Below are 14044 nucleotides of genomic sequence, written 5' to 3' on the forward strand. Positions count from 1 at the left end.
TTACTTCACAAAATAATAATAGTTGAAAGTACTAAATGAGAAAATAATAATTGGTATTCACACTTTTGAGTTATATGTAATATTGTTTGAACCTTTTTGTATTAGAGGTATGTGATTCTTTGTTTTAAAAAATTTTCTATTTACTGACAGTTCTTTATATTAGAACCTCTGCCTTGTGATCTATCAAGCTTATCAAAATATCCTCCCAACAAAGAAATCAACGCCAAATTGCAAGATGAAGCAAACAAAAGGTACTTGAATAGTTGATTTTCTCAAAATTGAGACAAAAACGGTGAATTTTTGTTATCCTTTTATTTTATTAGTGTTTTATATTATTAGCTATATTTCACCCCCTAATAAAGTTCTTGGATTATAATAACTATTAGTAGTAATTCTTTTATTCCAGCACTATGTATACTCTCTTCTTTTTTTTTTTTTTTTACATTTTATAATACATGGTAGATTTTTTCTTTTGCTTTCTCTATAACTACTAGTATGAAATTTCACCTCTTAACATAAACAATTATTTGTTAATTAAGTTGATCTCTTATTTATTGTTAACTTGAATGTTAAACCTCTTCTATGAACAAAAGAATTATTGATAGGATTTTGCATGTACTTGTAGCAAAAATGATAATCCCTCCTTCTTTCCTAGTCTTGCTGCTCACTGATATAAGAATTTAAACTTTGTAGTTATTTAATTTTTGAATTAATCTCATGAATAGACTTTCTCCAATGCTTAAACTATTAGGAGAAGATTAATAAATGACTTTGGTGGCTTCTTAAATATATTATTTTATATCGTAGCTAGTTAACCTAAATAATTTTACAAATGCAACCACAATTGTATACTTCGAATTAGGGGTGTTCAAAAAATAACCAAAATGTGGTTAACCGATTAAAAAATCATAACCACGTTTTGGTTAACCAGTTTAATAAAACAATTTAAAAACCATATCCATATTTTTTAAAATTGGTTAACCAAAACCAAAACCAAATTAAAACTAAAACCTAAATCAAAACCTAATTTCAAATTCACTCTTCGTCTTCGATACTTCGACAAAACCCAATTCTCCAGTCCGCCGCCGTCAACAGTTCTCCTCCTCCACCTCTCGCCGGAGCTCGCTGGTGGCTCGTCGGACCTCTACCTCTTCGAGTCTTCACTTTGATTCGCGACTCTATCTCTCTGCCTCGACCTCCCATTCGCAACTCTGTCTTCACTTTGATTCGCGCTACACTTCTATTCATGGGGAAAACACTTGATATGCTTTCATTTTTTATCCATTCCTTTTAATATGCTTTCATTTTTAAATATAAATAGGTATTAATCCTTATTGATTAGGTCAGCTATTAGAACATGATTAGGTCAGCTATTAGATTTTAATCCTTATAGGAACAATACATGTTACTTCTGTTTTGCTTAATAATGATATACTTTGGATGTGCTTCTAGCAATTGTTTTAGGAATAAGGATCAGTATTTGTATGCTTAAATCAGTTACTTTGTTGTAATTAAAAGTTCTAATACAAAGTGAAGATAAAACAATTTCCTATTCTTTTATCTTTTTTTATGCGATCATTCTCAATAATTAGTTATATATAAAATCTATCGAAAGCAAAAGCAAGTAATTTTGGTTCCAGACCTCTGTTTTGACTGTTGTTAAACTCTATAGTTATATTTAATTGTGTTGGTTCTGTTTTATCTATGGAAAAAAGGCAACAGAGAATGCATTTTTATTCATTTTTCAAATTATTTTATTTGGAGAGATACTTCATTGTATTTTGGTGTGATTTATGACTAATATTTAATTTGTTTAGAGAACAAAAAGTGTCTGATTGTGATTTATGACTAATATTCTTGTCTTCATTCACTTTATAATTTATATCAAGGTGCAGAAGAAGGAAACCAAGATGATACCCTCTCCCAACCGAGTGCAAGTGATAAAGCCAAAGACATTTATGATATGGGGTTATATCACCGATCAACCGATCGCAAATCCAATCTTAAATCTGAGCTTGATCGTTATTTGAATGAAGACTGTGAGCCAGATGATAAGCCTTTGGATATTCTAGGATGGTGGAAGGTTAACTCGAATCGGTTTTCCATCCTAGCAAATATGGCACGGGACATATTGGCTATACCAGTTTCAACAGTGGCTTCTGAGTCTGCTTTTAGTATGGGGGGAAGAATCATTGATCAATATCGTAGCTCATTGACTCCTAAGATGGTAGAAGCTCTTGTATGTACCGAAGATTGGCTTAAAGGAGACTTTTTCTCTTGTCTTGCACCTGAGAATTTCGAAGAGCTTGAAAAGGTCGAGCAAGGTAAATTGAATATTAAATGTTTCTTAAATATATCATATGATTTACTTAGAAAATGTTTTAGTTTAACTTATAATTATAATTTTTTAAAATTTATAATTATAGTTTTTTGTGTGTGCAGATTTGATTTTATCAGAGGACATTACTTGTTCAGTGGGTCCAGGTTCAATTGCGCTTGAGGATGACTAGAAAGTCTTGATTGTTTGTTTTATAAGTGGTGAAGAGATTAGACTTACTAAGTTAATTGTTGATGGCGGTAGCTTTTCCTAGATGAGAATTTTGGGTTCTTTTCTTTGATGCTCATTCTTTGCTACTTCTTTTAGTCTTGCAATGTATGATAAACTTGTCAAAAATTTATGTCCACTAATCTATGATGTTATACACCTTGTCTTGTCCACATTTCCAGCTGTAATTCCTGAATTTAGGTATTGTTCGCATTTTCTTTTGTGTATGCACTTTGTGCAAGTTGACCCAGAAATGATTTTCATCATTAATCATGATAGATTAAACAGAAAATGCTCTTGGGACCATTTTTTTTCTTTTATCACCCTATTAGCCTGCTTTACCAACTATTTTTCTACCCAATATTTAATCTTCACTTCCATTATCTTTAGTAGGTGTATGTGATAAGTATTGCCACCAAAAGTTTAGAAAAGTAATTATAATTTATAATGGAAGAAATTTTATTATTTACAAATGTTACTTGTATTATTTAGAAAGAAAAAAAAAATTAATTTTTAGATTAAAAAAACAATTTAAAAGAAAAAAGGTAAAAAATTTGGGTTTTTATATGTAAAAAAAATTAATTTTGTATAAAAATTGGTTTTTGGGTGTAAAAACCAATTTTTTGGTATAAAAACCAATTTTTTTTATATAAAAACCGGTTTTCAGTGTTCAAACCAATTTTTTGATAGAAAAATCGGTTTTTCTATATAAAAACCGGTTAATTTTTCAAAACTGGTTTTTACTGAATTTTACTAACCGGTTAATAACCGGTTTTATCATATGAAACCAATTTGATTAATTCACCAATACTATATTTTTGGTTAACCAAAAAACTAGTTTGGTTTTTGGATTAACCAAACCATGAACACCCCTACTTCGAATAATTCAATTGCTAGTCATACTTTTTGAGTCACTTGATCAATTCATTTTTAAAAAGGGATGCCTTGTTACATAAGTCTATTATTGATAATATAACTAATACATATCCATTTTTTAATATCTTTTCAGACAGTGTTATGTTGAAGGTAGGGAGAAAAAAATGACTCAAAAGTTAGACAAGTATCAAGGATACATGTCACATCAAAAGATAAAGTTGGTTCAAGAATATCAATACAGGTAATTCAAAAAAAGATTCAATTTTTATTGTAATACTGTTTATTAGATACCTTTTGAATCATAAAAATATTGTATAGTGTAGTAATTAAGAAATTAGGAAAAAGAAGAGGTTATCATTCTTTGGACTTTTTATTGATTCAGTTAGCAAATTTGTAGATAGGAAATAAATCATTGTGAAATATAAAGAAATTTATTTGTTTGATATTCAATTATTTACTTGATATTATTATTAAAGTCAACGAAATTATTTACCTTATACTTTTTCTCCTGAGATATTTGTAACACATGCTAATTGTGTTATGATTGCAATTAACTTTTTAGTCATATGGCACCTATTCTTATTTAATTTTGAGATGTAAAAAAGAGATAATATATGAGCACAAAAAAGGATGTAGATTTGTATGACTATTGTTGGTTGCTTATTTCATATATAACATTTTATTAACCCATTGATATGATTTGCAACAATAATTTTTGTTACACTACTTTTGTAGTTATTTTTTCGTTGTCTCTTTTTTGTCTCTCAGTTGATTATATTATTTGATGCAGCAAGTACAATGATATTCATTTACAAAGAACCGAAGTGAAGTCTCCAACTCTCATAGAGAATATGTGTCTAAACAACTAGTTTACCCACCCAAACATTCAAAAGATGCCAAAGAAACATGAAACAATCTTTTTGGGCATATCTATTGGAGGCCTTTGCATATAAGTCCATTGGTTCCTATCAATTCTGGTTGGGTAACAGATGGAAATAACATTAATGATGAGCTTCTTATTTCACATAAAATAGACCATATGAAACTATCTAGACTAATAGCATCTAAGACTCAAATCTAAAGTTTGGGAAGGAAAACTAGTTCGCTCACAAAAACGTACTACAGATCTCAACCACATCTAAAATAGAAAGGGCATACTAAAAAGTCAACACTAGTTAATTTCTTTTTTTAGTTGTTATTTTTTTCCTTCTTTATTTCTTGTTTTTTCTCTGTGTTATTAATTCTAAGTATTTGGAAATGACTTTTTAAAGGGTCTCATTTTATAATTTGTAACCAATTAATGATTACTATTTAAGCACAACCACATATGATATGGTATGTCAATGTTAGAATATAATTAGGATCAATTAGTATTATTTAGTATATCTGAATATTTATTATAGGAGATTACGTCTTTATTATTACGATTCTCTTAGTATCTATAAATACCCTTTCATATTGTATCATTCCAAACAACTTGAATAGACAACTTAAATACACTCAATAATACACAAATCCTTCCTCCAGTTTAGTCTCTTGTTTCTAACATGGTATCAGAGCCATGGTATCCTCCTTGAAGATGATAGGTTGTTTTCCTTGTGGTGAAATCACCGTAGTTTTTGTATTTTTTTTCTATGCCATTCTTCTTTCCCTTTTGTCACTCCTTTGATGCTTTTTCACATCACCGACTAGCCTATTTTCTCTGTTTTGTGTTTTTTTGAGTCAAATGATCAAACACCATTGTCATATGCTGCTTACCTATTCTCATGAAGAAATCATATAGTTTTTGCTCTCTTTCGGCAGTTCCGTCTGTGTTCTCTCGTGGCAGTTCCGTTTGCATTCTCTCGTGGCAGTTCCGTCTGTGTTCTCTCGTGGCAGTTCCGTCTGCGTTCTCTCGTAGCAGTTCCGTCTGTGTTCTCTCGTGGCAGTTCCGTCTGCATTTTTTCGTGGCAGTTCTGTCTGCGTTTCGTCTGTATTTCCTTGTGGTAGTTCCTTTTGCGTTTCTTTCTGGCAGTTTCGTCTGCGTTTCTTTCTAGCAGTTCCGTCTGCATCCGTTTTATCAGTTTATACAGTTTTTTTTCTCTTTATTTCGTTGTTTTAAATAAGTTTCAAACTCAAGTTGTCACTTGAGTTTGAGGGGGGATGTTAGAATATAATTAGGATCAATTAGTATTATTTAGTATATCTGAATATTTATTATAGGAGATTACGTCTTTATTATTACGATTCTCTTAGTACCTATAAATACCCTTTCATATTGTATCATTCCAAACAACTTGAATAGACAACTTAAATACACTCAATAATACACAAATTCTTCCTCCAGTTTAGTCTCTTGTTTCTAACAGTCAACCCACACCTAATTCACAAAGTTATAAAAAATTGTGACAAACTAGGAAAACAGATAAATTAATTTGAAATTATTGATGAATGATATGTTGAACTGATGCAGGCTAGATACCGGTTTAGAATTTCACAAGTTTAAAAACTCAAATTTGTTGTAAACATAGTCCTAAACTGACAAATAGCACTATCAAAGTTTAGAAAATTGTCACAATTCAAATCAAATAATCGAGAATTTTAAATTCTGGGTCTTTCTCCCACAGAATTGTAACCGGGTGTGCGTATCATTGGCTATGAGGGATCCGGGTTTTGGATTACAATAAACAAGAAATTAAATAGAAAGAAACTAAAGAAGCATGCAAGAAATTAAACAAAAAGCAATTACGACAAAAGAAAGGAAACTCAAGTGCTAAAAGGATTTTGGCAAGGGTTAAGAGTCAAGGATCACTATCCTTATCATTGACCACAAACATAGCAATTATGAAGAGTTAATCGTACTTAGTGAACCCTTAAACATCGGGGGAATGTCAAGTAGGCATAATTGATCTTAATCCACAAATTCTAACCAACTCACTAATTAGGTTTAGTGAAAGGATAGCGGTAGTGGAAACAAAATCAACTAACAATCCTAAATCAGCAATCAATATTGGACATTAATGACTCAAGATCACTTAAGTCCTCAATCTCAAGCCAAGAGTGCAAAATTCTACTCTAAAACTAAGGAAGGCATTTTATCAAACACTTGGAAGGTATAAAAGTAAAACATAATAAATTACAAGAATAATAAAATCTATAACTACCAAATACAAAAAAACAATAATAACAACTCAAGTAAGCATCAGTTAAGCATAGAAACATCAAATTGCATTAAATAAAAATGAGAATTCAACAATTATTCATAAACTAAAAATAGCAAAAGTAACTAACAATAAAAACTTAAGTAAACTAAGATGGTAGAACAAGAGAATATAAAGAAACTAAAATAAAACATGATCAAAACCTAAAACTAGAAAGAAATTAAACTAATAAACCCTAAAATCCCTAAAATTCTAGAGAAAAGTTGAAGCTTCTCTCTCTAGAATCACCTAAACCATAATACTACACTACTCTACCCTACTTCTACACTACTTGGTTGATCCCCCTTGATCCATGCTTCAAATTCTTCATAAATGAGTTGGATTGGGCCGAAATTGGGCTAGAAATCGCAAGCTACGTGTTCTTTTAAGTGAGTCACGTGCTGCGAGTCGTGCATATGCACGAACCATGCGTATGCATGAATCAGAGGAGATACGTATACACGACTCATGCGTACGTACAACTATCAGATTTTCAAAACTCGTTTTCTTTATGAATTTTCTACTTTTGCATGCTTTCTCTCCACTTCTTTGAGCTATTCTTACCTCCTAAACCTTAAATCACATAATAAACATATCAAGGTATCGAATGGGATAACAGTGAATTAAATTTGACAATTTAAGGTATACAAAGCATGCTTTTAACAATTAAGCTCAATTAGGAAGGAATTCACAAAGGGAGTGGATCCTCTCCAGTGAAAAAAAACTGAATGATGTCCAGTGTTTAATCTCACCCTTTATTGCTCTCTCTCTCTCTCTCTCTCTCCTATTTATTTTTAGTCCCACTTATAGAATTAAAGGTGAGAGATCACACTTTATTCTCTCAAGTGTTAAAAAAACTGGAGATGATCTATTTCCATTCACAAAAGCATGTATTTTAAATGAATAAGTGAAAGTTAAATTGATAATTTTCACTCATTTCAAGCCAAAAATTATCGTAAAATATGAATTTATTATGAACCATAGCAAAATCACAGTTATATAAAATGTGACAAATTAAGGACAAATATAAATCACTTTGGATGTCAGAATTATTGGTGTCTACCAAGAGGGATTTGTGTGACACCCATATACGGTTGTGGTGCCCAAAGTGAGCTCTTAATCATTTATTAGTTGATGTTTTCATAAGAAATGTATAAATTTATTCAACATAACTAGCTGATAGGAAAATGTTGGAAACCTTACCCTATGCAATTCTAAACTAAGAAAACAATATTGTATCAAAATTGTCTCTTGTGTACAATGGACTCTGATCCATTCTTATAAATCGGGTATATTTGCTATAACTCGGCCATGTGTTGAAAATTCAAGTAAGATCGTTGTGTGTAATCAATCCTCAAGACCTCTTCAAAACAAACCACTTACCCACTTCATGCGAGATTTCTGTACTCATTTCATACCTCGAATTTTGAATAGTGAAAGTGGGCCAACATCAAGTCAGGTATGATTTTATATAAGGTTGTTAGGTAAACAAAGTAAGCATAAAAAAATTCTAGGCTGGATATTAGCTTACTCTTTTGTTATCTTCACGAAAAAAGAATACCTTTCTGACTTGTGCGTCTAAGTGTCTTTGCAGGAACTCACTCCCTTCGGTGGCCGACGTGTACCTCATCTCCAACACTCGCAAAGAAGAATATTCAACTCGTCGACAACATACCTCGGCCTTGATTACCATACAGGAATATTTGGTGCTCACTGTGGGCCCGAAAAAATTTGATTAGACCCTACATATTTCTTTCTTGCTTGCCTTTCTTCGTTTTTTTTTGTAGGGTCAAAATAAATGGCAGAGTCACGAGATTTCCCTACCCTTCCTCCCACTCTATCATTGTTGTTAGCCACCAACGAGGCTCTCCAAGCCAAAGTCCAAAGAGTGACCGAGCAGCTGAATGAAAAGCAAAATGGCAGAAGTGAAGAGGAGGACCCTAAGAATGCTGATGAAGACGACAATGAGGATAATCATGCCGCCGAGATTAAGAATGTGACTACCTCAAGGATAATCAAAAGAATGAATCCTTCTCAAAAGAAAAAATGCAATTCCAGATGCCCCAAAACATCACTCTACCGACGACATTGAAGCCCTACGATGGAATTGGAGACCCCAACATCCATGTCACAAAGTTTTATTCAATGATGTTTATGAATGGTGCATCCAATCCCGTACTTTGTTGTACATTTTCTATTTTTTAGATGGTGCTGCCTTGATCTGATTTTCTGGTTTACTTGTAGGTTCTATATGAAATTTTGACGAGTTCACAGACCTATTCGTTAACAACTTTGTAGCATCTAAGATTTATGTGCACAACTCATGCTATCTTAGCACCATCAAACAAGGCCAACATAAGAGCCTCAAAGATTATATGACTAGGTTCAACATGGCAGCCATGAAAAACAACCAAACATAGCCAAATACCAAACATTCTTAAAACAACCGAACATAGCCAAATACCAAACATATTAATGATAATCTAAAAACATAATCTCGTGATTTTTTTCTATACAAATTCCATTATAAATTTATAATACATAATCAAAGAAGAAAAAATCAACTAGTTTTCGATACAGAGCGCTAGTAAGGACCATGATTCTCTGCGACAAATAAGAAGATGAAAATCAGAACAAACTGGAAATTAGAACAAACTGAAAATTAGAACAAAACTAAAAATTAGGATAAAATTTTTTATCTTACTACTTTCATCTTGTTGGAAGTAAACAAATCTTGAACATAATTACATTCCTTTAGACTGATACCACCATGATACCACTCACTGCAACGAGAAAAGAGATGACTGATTCCCAACAAGAAAAGCATCATAACATCTGCAATAAGGAAAACAAACTTATGTAATTAACTATCTTCTATTTGAACAATTAGGAACAGCAAGCAATACTACACATTTTCAATACTGTATAGAAGAAGGAATAATTTATAACGGACAAATGGGTTCAAGACATTCATAATATCTTGGACTTGAAAGTTGGAATAAAGCAATACGTATACACACCTGAAATTTGCAACGGCGAAGACTAATCTCCTTCTGGACGGAGATAAAGAGCGACAAAGACGACAACATTGACATGACGAAGACGGCGACCATGATGCGACAAAGGCAACAACGCTGACGCGACGAAGACGGCGAGGGGAATGGAACGCCAAAGGGAGAGAAGGGTGGCGGATGGCGGGTGGCAGTAAGAGAAGAGGTGGACTACTGGAGAGAATTATTGCCTTAGGTTTCATCAGATGAAACTAGGAAGAACTGAAAATGAGAGGGAGTGACGGCTAGGGTTAGGTGAATCACATGTATGTATACGAAGGGCCAATTTTACCGGCAGATTTACCGTAGAAAAATTTACCAGTAACGTACAGTCTGTGACCAAAACGGCGCGTTTCATTTAATTACCTTACCATCGAATTTTTTTTTACCCTAAATCCGATGGTAATGATCGCGCCAATTTTTTCCTCCAATTATTACCGGCGAATTTACCATAAGAAAATTAAATCCGTTAGTAATTTTTTTACCCGATAAATTTATTGTCAAATTCGTCAGTAAATTCACTGGTAAATCTGTCGCTAATTTCTGACGCTAAATTCGACAATATTCAATATTTTTTTATAGTGAAAAATAATAACCTAACTGTACAACTTATTCAAGCAACTGATTCTTTATGGAGATTAAATCTCTTATGAAATGTTTGTAAGTTGAAATTTTAGAAAAAAGAGTAGAGATTATTTATAGAATTTAATTTTGATGCACTGATAGTATAAAATATTTTATACACTCGTATAATCACAATTGTTTTTTTAGATGACCATTCATTCGGTCAATATAAAAAATAATTTTTTTTCTAATATAACGTTATGCGATTAGATATATATTTAAAATGATTTTACATTGACAATGCATCATAATTAAATCCATCATTTATAATGCAAAAGTTCATAAACAAATTTTGTTTTTTCTTTCTTCCTACAAACGTTCAACTTAAAAATAATTGAATATTCATTGAAAATCACTTACAAAAATTATTTTTATTACACAATTGAACTTATACTTTTGTGGAATATAGAAACTTTTTTTTTTCACAATTGTTCCGACTTTTTTTAACCAAAAATGTATAAAAGTTGCCATAAATTTATAAAAGTTGCAATAAATTTAACACCACAAAAATTTATAGGATAATACATTATAAAAATTTAATATCTCTTTTTTTTTCATACAAAAAAATTAAGAAGAAAAATATAATTATGAAAAATTGTTAGAAATAATAAAAAGGAAAAATGAAAAAATAAATTGTATCTCTTATTAGTATTTTTATGTCTTTCCTGTTAAGAATAACATAAAATATACTAATTTAGTGTCTTATGACACAATATCTATGTTCATGTCTCATTTGCCAAATATAATTTTGTGTCTTTATGTCTTTGTTTCATTGTCCGGTGTTTACAAACAAATATAGCCTAAAAAATAATCTTTCATGTGTACTTTAATATTTACAAATTTTTTTGTGTCTTTTTGTCCACTCTAAACTCTTTTATATGTACTTTTTGTCTATTTACTTTAAAAATAATTGCAAATTTATAAAAACATATCATAATTTTGAAGACTCAATTTTATCTCACAAATTTTCAGTTTGTATCATATATTTTTGGTAGCTATTTTTTCAAGAAATTTAAAATTAATTCAACAATAATCTCACAAAAATAACTTTTAATACAAATAAATTAGACACAAAATTTTATCATTGGTTTTTAGTTGTCAAACATTATTTTTTAAATAGACTTAAATTTTTTAAAACAATTATATATATCAAATATAAATACAAGAATAATGTCAAACATATAAAGAATTCAATTATCCTCAAACATTTCAACAAATGCATATCAAAGGACTGAAAGAAGTACTAACTTATACCCCGAAAGATAAATCATGTTATGAACCGGTTATTGTTTGTCGATGTGTTAATCACATTACTTTTCCCGACAATTAACAATGCTTTCTTCATTCACAAAATCTACTTAATATACTAAAATTGAGTTTTTCCTTAACTAATGAAAGTGAGGTGTCATCTTCTCGTGAACCCATTTTTCCTCCAAAATAAATGCATTTAATGAATAATGCATAATTATACTAATTTTAAAAAATATCTTTATTATAATTATAATAATAATTTTATTAGGATAAATATCAAATTCTATTCCTAATATAAAAATATAAAATTTAATTCCTTCCATTTTTATTTTAGACTATAAAAGACCATGTATGCTAGAAGAAAATATCATTCGTTTACCAATTACTCTTTCATTTGATAGCTTTTACAACAATTCTTTTTCTTCCTATGAGGCGTCGTTGCAAGAAGGCAACTATCGTGGACACAAACTACCACACTCTCTCTCCAAATAGCAAACAACTCTCCTTGCAAAATGCTACGACTCTCAATTGTTCCCAGACAGCCTCGTTGCCACCTTCCCTTCCAATCTCTGCTAACACAAGCAAAACCAACTCGAGCACCACTGCCAGGATAGCTAGCATCACAATTAATCTTAAAGGTACCCACTGAGGGGGGAATCCAAGAGCCACTAATGGTTGAGGGGATAGATAGTCGTTGCAACTCAAAAATATTTCGGAGCTCCTTTTCTAAGGACAAAGCCATACCAATCACCTTGTCTGTGGTCCAATGCTCGTGAGGATGAAAGGATGGATTTTTTGGTTTGAAGGATTCTTGAAGATTTTAAAGCTGTGAGTATATATTCTTCCTATATTAATATACGCATGCAGGTTATTATCTCATTCTTTTCATAAATAGAAAATAATATTTACCCATAAAATTTGTTAGTTGCTTAATCGATTCATCTTATTTATTGTGATTGAGATTGATATATTATCATAAATATTTTTTTTCCTCTATTAATTTTAGTAAAGAAATCCATAACGTAAAATAAAATAAAATAAAGTCAGTATCTACTTTTTTCTCAATATTTTTTATATTTACGGTAAATTTATTTTATTTATTTAAATATAACTAATTAGTTATTTAATTTTATTAGGATAAATATCAAATTCTATTTCTAATATAAAAATACAAAATTTTATTCCTTCCATTTTTATTTTACCATTATAAAAGACCATATATGCTAGAAGAAAAATATCGTTCATTTACCAATTACTCTTTCATTGGGTAGCTTTTACAACAATTCTTTTTCTTCCTATGAGGCGTCGTCACAAGAAGGCAACTATCATGGACACAAATCAACACACACTCTTCAACTCCCGTGCTCATCATTCAGAGCAATATATGATATGTTATCCATTAAGCATTTATAGACCATGGTTTTATCATGTATGTATAAATAAAAAAAAATCCGCAATTAAGCTTAAGTCATTTACCTATTTGTGTGGTATATTATAGTGTGATATTACTTTCAATTTGTGTTGTGCAATGATATTATGGTTTAATTTAAGCTTTTATTTTAGAATTGTGTTATGATTTTATCTCATCATTTTCTCTTAGATATTAAGTTGATGTATTTTTATTTATTATTATTAAAGCGGATGTGATATACATGATAAAATAGATCATTTGTTACTTATACGTTTATTTTTCTAAAATCTAAATCTAAATAATTATATTTTCATTTTTTGTTATGAAAAAATATTATTAATAATGAATAATAATTAACCACTAATACTTTTAATCAAAGTGTTTGGATGATTTTTTATATTTATTAATATTAATTATTGATTATTTTTTCAATTAAAGTCATTCTTCCATTTTCTTTTACTAATCTATTATCTAACTATTATATAAAATTAAAATCATATTAATGAATTTAATATTAAAGTTAATTTAGCTTTTTATTATTTAGAGTGTTTTTCAAAGGTAGTGAAATTCTATTGATACTGAAATAAAATTACAAAAGAGAATAAGTAAAATAATGTGATATCCACATTGCAACATCCAAATGAAACAACTTAGGATCTAAAATGTTTATCTTTCTCTTCCTCACTGTCTATTATATTATCTATTCTATCTATTCCATTGTATAAAAATCGAATTTTTACCTTTAATGATAGAATCAACGTAGCATGCTTCTGCTTTATTTTGTTTAACTCATTAAAGACAATTCATTATGATGAATTAATTATATCAACTAATTGATTTGAATAGATATTTAAGTATCACACAATTTAAAATTATGTATATTAATTATTTGATTTAATTTTTATGATATATAAATTTAAAAAATAAATTAAAATAAGATAATTTATTACTTATTTAAATTGAATACAACAACTATAAATTAATTTAATTAAAAATTTACTATTTTTTAATCTTTTATACATAAAAATGACAAAATAAAATTATAAAAATAATCTTTTTATCACTTTTGCTATTTTAATTTTATTTTCTTTGCTTTTTTTATGTATAA

At 29.9% G+C, this 14044-nt stretch overlaps 1 protein-coding gene and 1 pseudogene across 1 annotated transcript in view; one reads left to right on the top strand and one right to left on the bottom strand.

Annotated features, from left to right (window-relative positions):
• The window catches only part of LOC107632624, a 5570-nt pseudogene extending 3060 nt beyond the window's left edge, over window positions 1-2510 (top strand).
• Window positions 9589-14044, bottom strand: part of LOC107629855 (probable L-type lectin-domain containing receptor kinase VII.2) — an 8174-nt gene continuing 3718 nt past the window's right edge. Inside the window, exon 2 of the mRNA XM_016332791.2 lies at window positions 9589-9872. The gene's annotated coding sequence lies outside the window, so the exon portion shown is untranslated. The remainder of the gene's footprint in view (window positions 9873-14044) is intronic.

Source organism: Arachis ipaensis, chromosome B03, assembly GCF_000816755.2.
Source record: "Arachis ipaensis cultivar K30076 chromosome B03, Araip1.1, whole genome shotgun sequence".
Taxonomy (NCBI): domain Eukaryota; kingdom Viridiplantae; phylum Streptophyta; class Magnoliopsida; order Fabales; family Fabaceae; genus Arachis; species Arachis ipaensis.